Genomic DNA, 7,291 nt, shown 5'->3' on the forward strand with positions numbered 1-7,291 from the left:
AACGTCTCAAGACACTGTGGTGGGGCAAGTTCTGCAGCATGGCGCGCTCCGCCTGACAAGGAACCCTGCCTAGCAACGCGCCGAAGGGCGGGAAGGTGAGAGGCCGCTCAGCAACAGGGCGGGCCGGGCGGGCCGGAGGGCGCGCAGCTCCCTCCTCGGATAGGCCGAGCGGGGCCGCCCATCACGCACGGCCAGACGTCAACGGTCGGTCGTAGCTGCAAGCAGGGAGAAGTGACTCCCCAAACCACCCCCAAGCCCGCCTGCCCGTTTCCAGAAGGTTCTGAAAGCACAAACCGCGCCTGACCCCTAACTAGCCTAATGAGCTCGAGTGCCCGCCCGACGGAGGGGTGCGGAGATGATAAACGGAAGCCCCCGGTGCGCGCGCCCACCAGAACGGGGCTCCTCGGCTGACTGGACCAGCGCTGGACCCAGGACTGGTGAAGTCTTTCTCTTTTCACTCTCTTGTCTCTTCTTTCCCGTAATGCCCGCACCTCACCCCTGCAGACATAAACCAAGTCCGGGACTAGGAGTGGATCCAGCCGCCCCTGGGCTCCTCTCTGAGGAGGGAGGAGGCTGGAAAGCAAGGGGGTCTGCTCTGAACCTCCCGACCCAACGGGAGGGATCTCCTTATTTCCTTCCCTGAACTGATCCCTAAATAAGCAAGGCCTATAGTATATGTTTGGTGATGTATGGTTAGCGCATGTTACACAGTTCAGTGACATAGTTTCATGCCAATTCTTGTGGGCGAATAAAAGTTGAGTTCTGTGAGTTAAAGGATCCCTGGTGTCGTTTCACCTTAATCCTGATGTGGGAATCGGGAAACCTGAGTCATCGTCCTGAGAAATTGGGATGTGACAGTGGGAAACACATTGTTTTTTTCCAAGATGTGTGTCAGAACTTCAGGACTTGAAAAAAGTGGAATCTCAAGGATGTTAACAGTTATAGCAGTCCCCATGTGGTCTATTTGCCATTGCTCGTGTTGGACCTCACTATAGTATGCTTTCTGGATTTTAGTTTTGTGATTACTACTGCTATATGTGGTATGTGAAGACAGACAGTGTTTTCAAAGGCATGTTTTGGTGCCAGGAAGAACTTGCTTGTCTAGGCTGGTATACTTGGTTTCAGCACTGAACCCTTTTTTGTTATTATCCCTGCTTTTTATTGATCTGTGATGTTTTAATGAATTGGCCTTGCCTGACTTTTCGTTATAAGTCGGATGCATTTGTACTAATTTATGAATATGGCACTAACGTGCGAAACTGAAAATGTCATTTCTTGGTCACAGAGCTGATGCTGATGAAATTAATGTCACAGTTATAGACTCCAAGATGCAGCTAATTACAAACATGCTGGTATCAATGGTCACAATGCTTTTTATATTTCTTCCCCTTGGAATTAGAGACATTTTATTTTGAAGTAAGGGTAACTTAAAGCTTCTTAAATTTTGGCTGAAGGACAGTAACAGGTAAGAATAGCTCAAGTGCTGTATCTATGTATTCAGGTGCAGGATGAAACAGAGCAAGAGCAATGGCTGTAGCATTTGTCAGGGATGTGTATTCTTCTGGGGCAGAAGATTTACCTCTATATTTGTTGATTAATAATGTGAAACAATTGTGACAGACTAATTTCAATCATTATCAATAGCCAAAGACAGGGGAGGAATATCTGTGTCTATGCCTGAGTGGTCTAACTTACTTGGAGGAGCAAGGGTCTAACATACCCTGAAAAAAAAGTTTATGAAAGAAACAGTACCTTTTTTCTTCAGATAGGATTTGAACTTACACTGATCCATACTGCGACTTCTTGCCATGAGAAATAAGAGGGAAAGTTTTAATGCCATCCTGGCCTTTCCCTTGCACTAATGTACGAAGTGTGTACATATAGCTCTAAGAAAAAGCTATTATGAACTTGCATATGTGAGGTACAAAGGTATGTACAATGGAATCTACACTGAACCATATGCAAAATAGAAATTTTTTCCATGAAGCTGGACAGCATACTTAAGTGGCAGGTTTAATACTCAGTGTTAGATTTAAACCCACTGTACAGGTCTGCCCCTTTCTACTGAGGTTTCTCATCTCCAAGACAGTTAGGCCTAAGTAGCAGGAAATGAGAAAAGAAGCCTGGGGAACACTGGGTGGGGAGGAATAGGGTACACGGCCTTCGTTACCAGCAGTTTAAGGCTGGAACAAAGGGGTATCAAAATGCACCCTAAAGCAGATCTACTGTGTCAACCTCTATACTGTGTGTTGCTCAGTGTAATTCAGCTATGTGAAAATGTGTCCTAACAGAAAATGTCTACTAATATTATCTAGGACAGGTCAGTATCATGTCTGGTAAACAACTGGATATTCTACTTCACATCATAGGTAGTTAAATTGTGGAAGTGTTTGTCACAGGACATTCTGGACATTAAAAAAAGTACATGGATTTAAAAAGTGATTGCACAAATGTCTAGGAATCTTCAATTAAGGACTTCACATTGGTGATTATGAAAAGGCTTGGCTCTCTTCCTGGCCCATGCTGCTGAAATGGTACACACAGGCTCATTTTTAAAACTCAACAACACACTACATGCTAAGCAACTGTTAAGCTGTTCTAGTGCCATAGGTTTGCCATGGGTAGAAAGCTCAAGCTTTTCCTCTGCTTCTTTGTGGCTTTTTCACAGCTAAGTGTTCTGTAACTGTATTAATTTATACACTAGCAAATATACTTGACATACTTATCTAAAGGAAGTAAATTCAGGTTGCTTATTGTTGGCCCTTGACTGGGACCTGGCACAAAATTATGATTGTGAAGTGGCAGAGGGGTCCAGCTAATTGAACCTGTCAGTATCTCTCCTCTTGAGAAAATTCGTAACTATCCACACTTAGACTATACACTAAAAGGTCACAATCAAAGAATGGATGACTGTGGGTTAGATCAAATTTTCATGTTACTCAGACTGGTAGATCTGAATGTTCATTGAACTTCCCAGCTTTTTTTAATGTCAGCTTTGTAGAACTAAAAATTGACATTAAGCTAAAAAAAAATCCTTATTTCATAGAATGTACATACATAGAACCCCAATATTAGCATTTACAGAAGCATTAATTGCAGTTAAACAACTGTCACTTAGGTGTGCACAGAGAAAAAAAATCAAGAAGTTACCCTATTAGGTCGTTAGATGTACTCCCCAACCTTCCTCATTGTTGATACTACTGATGGAAGATCCTATTCCAAGCTTTTCTGATAAGGAAGATCTGTTCTTCATTACTGCCTTGAATTCTTCCATTTACTTGCCAGGATTTTTCTAGGAGCTACAGCTTCCAGCTAGCTCTATTTCAGCCTGAATCAGTTTCCCTTAAAAACTGATAATGCATTTTAGGCCATGAGAAAAATTGATTACCTCTTTCTACAGCTTTTCTTTTGCTGTAGTGAGTGACTTAATCGAGCCTAAGGAAAAAGCTCTACATTGAAGTTTCAGGTTCTGAGCATGTCCCAAGCCTAAGCAGAAAGGCTCTAGGGAATGCAGTAAGATACTGTGGAGCTGCAGAAGGATCTCAAGGGATATCTATCTATATCTTCTCAGGGTCCAACAGTTAGCAGGACATGGATTTCTGAAACAGCTGACTGCCAGTTTTCTTTAATAACCACTCATGGATCTAAATTCTATAAACTTGCATTTTTTGAAAATTTGTACTTAACCTTTACAACACATTTTATGGCAGTAAGCTCCATAATTTAATACAAAGCTTTATATGAAGTGCTTTATTCTAAATCTATTCTGATAATTTACTTGGATGAGATTTGATTTTGTGTTATGAAAAATAATTAATATTGCGTCTTCTCTAGACCACTCATTTATAGACTATCCTATCTACTCCTCAGTGTTTTGGGGTGTTTTTTGGGGTGGTGGTGGTGTGGGTTGTTTTTTTTTTCTTTTTAAAACTAGAGAAGCTACTTAGTATTTAACATTTTTCTTCAGCTTACCAATGTCAGCACAGAAGCAGGCATCCAGGGTCAATGAAGCATTTGAGCTTTATAATAGTAATAAGGTTAAAAGATAGCAGAATACAAAGTATGTAAAAACAAATGAAGAAAAAAATCTAACGAGACAATGCTAGAAAGCAAAGCCAAGAAACTTAGCTATTTGAATAATTAATTAAAAATATTGTAAGGTAAATGTATATAGATTAGTCAGACATCACAGCTAGACTTTGAATAACGGAGGGCAGTTGAGCAAGCAGTATGAAACAAAAAAAAGTCAATGTTCATGCACAACAGCACACAGTTCATGCTTGTGTGGGTAAAATGAACAGCATTCACTCAAAATGACAAAAGACATAATGATTTTTTTTGCTTAATATTTAGTAGGGCTAAAAAGGGCAATTATATTAGAACTTATATTAGATTGGTCCCCCCTTCCTCTCCCATGTGTCCTTATATTATCTTGTAAAGTTGTCATGTGAAATACTCTGAGTCCTGTTCAGCACTTTCATAGTAATTTTTAGTAGCTGCAAGACCTAACTGCAAAAAAAATAGCTTGATTTCAGTCATTGCATTTAGTTTATCTAAGAAGTTGAGGACAAATTCCTAGTACAGGTGATGGAGAGCCTGACCAGAGGAGAGGTCCTGCTGGATCTGTTGCTCACTAATGCAGAAGAACTTATCAGAGAGGTCAAGACTGGAGGTAGCCTGGGCTGCAGTGATCATGTCCTGGTGGAATTCTCAATCTTGAGGGGTACAGGATGGGTAAAAAGTAGAGTCAGAACCTCTGAAAGGCACACTTTTGACTGCTAGTACCTGAGATCCCTTGGGAAACTGCCCTCAGAGGCAAAGGAGCGAATGCAAGCAGGGAGATATTTAAAGACATTTTTCTTGGGGCACAAGAGCTCTCAAACCCAATGTGCAAGAAGTAGGGCAGGGCAGGCAGGAGGCCAGCTTGGCTAAGTCAAGACCTCTTAGCCAAACTAAAACACAAAACCAAAATTCATACACAGTGGAGTCAGGGATATACATCCTGGGGAGATTACAGGGATACAGCCCGGGAGTGCAGGGAGGGGATCAGGAAAGCCAAGGCACAACTGGAGCTGAACTTGGCTAGGGATGTGAAAAATAACAAGTTTCTTCAGATACATAGGACAACAAAGGAAGATGAAAGAAACTGTACCCCTTTCATGAGCAAAATGGCAGACCTGGCTACAACAGACTTGGAGAAGGCTGAGCTACTCAACAACTTTTTTGCCTCTGTCTTCACCACCAAGTGCTCTAGCCCCGCCACCCAATTCATAGAATCCAAAGGCTGGGACTGAGAGAATGAAGTACTACCTACTGTAGGAGAAGATCAAGTTTGAGACCATCTCAGGAGCCTAAATATGCACAAGTCCATGGGACCTGATGAGATGTGTATTGGGTTTGCATGGTAAAGTTTTCGTAGTGGGGGGCTACAGGGGTAGCTTCTGTGACACGCTGCTAGACGCTTCCCTCATGTCCAACAGAGCCAGTGCCAGCCAGCTCCAAGACAGACCTGCTTCTGGCCAAGGCCGATCCCATCAGCAATGGTGGTAGTGCCTCTGGGATAACGTATTTAAGAAGGGGAAAAAACTGCTGCAGAGCAGCAGCCAGAAGAGAGGAGTGAGAATACGTGAGAGAAACAACTCTGCAGACACCAAGGTTGGTGAAGAAGGAGGGGGAGGAGGTGCTCCACATGCAGGAGCAGAGACTCCCCTGCAGCCTGTGGGGAAGACCACGGTGAGGCAGGCTGTCCCCCTGCAGCCCAGGGAGGTCCATGGTGGAGCAGATATCCACCTGCAGCCCATGGAGGAGCCCACACCGGAGCAGGTGGGTGCCCGAAAGGCCGTGACTCTGTGGGAAGCCTATGCTGGAGCAGGCTCCTGGCAGGACCTGTGGACCCATGGAGAGAGGAGCCCACGCTGGAGTAGGCTTTCTGGCAGGACTTGTGACCCCGTTGGGGGACCCACACTGGAGCAGTCTGTGCCTGAAGGACTGCAGCCTGTGGAAGGGACTCACGCTGGAGCAGTTCATGAAGGACTGTAGCCCACAGGAAGGACTCAAGCTGGAGAAGTTCATGGACGACTGTCTCCCGTGGGAGGAACCCCATGCTGTGGTCAGCTCATACACAACAACGTGTGATGGAACAAACCACAACCCTTGTTCCCTGCCCCCCTGTTCTGCTCAGGGGAGGAGGTAGAGAAAATGGGGAGTGAAGTTGAGCCCAGGAAGAAGGGAGGGGTGGGGGGAAGGTGTTTCAAGATTTGGTTTTATTTCTCATTATCCTACTCTGATTTGATTGGTAATCAATTAATTTCCCTGGGTCAAGTCCATTTTGCCTGTAACAGTAACTGGTGAGTGATCTCTCCCTGCCCTTATCTCAACCCACAAGACTTTAGTTGTATTTTCTCTCCCCTGTCCAGCTGCAGAGGGGAGTGATAGAACAGCTTTGGTGGGCATCTGGCATCCAGCCAGGGTCAAACTACCACAGATGCATCCTCGTGTCCTGAGGGAACTGGCAGATGAAGTTGCTAAGCCACTATCCGTTGTATTTGAGAAGCTGTGGCAGGCTGGTGAAGTTCCCAGTGACTGGAAAAGTGGAAACACAACAGCCATTTTTAAAAGGGTTAAAAAGGAAGACCTGGGAAGCTGCTACAGGCTGGTCAGTCTCGCCTCTACGCCAGCAAGATCATGGAGCAGATCCTCCTGGAAACTATGTTAGGACACATGGAAAATAAGGAGGTGATTGGTGATGGCCAGCATGGCTTCACTAAGGGCAAATTGTGCCTGACAAATTTGGTGGCCTTCTACGATAGGGTCACAGGATTGGTGGATAAGGGAAGAGCAACGGACGTCATCTACCTGGGCTTGTGCAAAGTATCTGACACTGTCCCACACAACATCCTTGTCTCTAAAATGGAGAGACATGGATTTGATAGATGGACCACTTGGTGGATAAGGAATTGGCTGGATAGTCACACTTTGAGAATTGTGGTCAACAGCTCAATGTCCAGGTAGAAACCAGTGACGGAGTCATGTCCCTCAGCTGTCTGCATTGGGACTTGTATCATTTAACATCTTTATTGGGGACATGGACAGTGGGATTGAGTGCACCTCAGCAAGTTTGCCAATGACATCAAGCTGTGTGGTGCAGTCAACGTGCTGGAGGGAAGGGATGTCATCCAGAGGGACCTTGACAGGCGGGCCTGTGCGAACCTCATGAAGTTCAACAAGGCCAAGTGCAAGGTCCTGCACATGGTCAGGGCAATCCCAAGCACAAAGACAGGCTGGGCAATGA

The sequence above is a fragment of the Haliaeetus albicilla genome, chromosome Z (assembly GCF_947461875.1).
Source record: "Haliaeetus albicilla chromosome Z, bHalAlb1.1, whole genome shotgun sequence".
NCBI lineage: Eukaryota > Metazoa > Chordata > Aves > Accipitriformes > Accipitridae > Haliaeetus > Haliaeetus albicilla.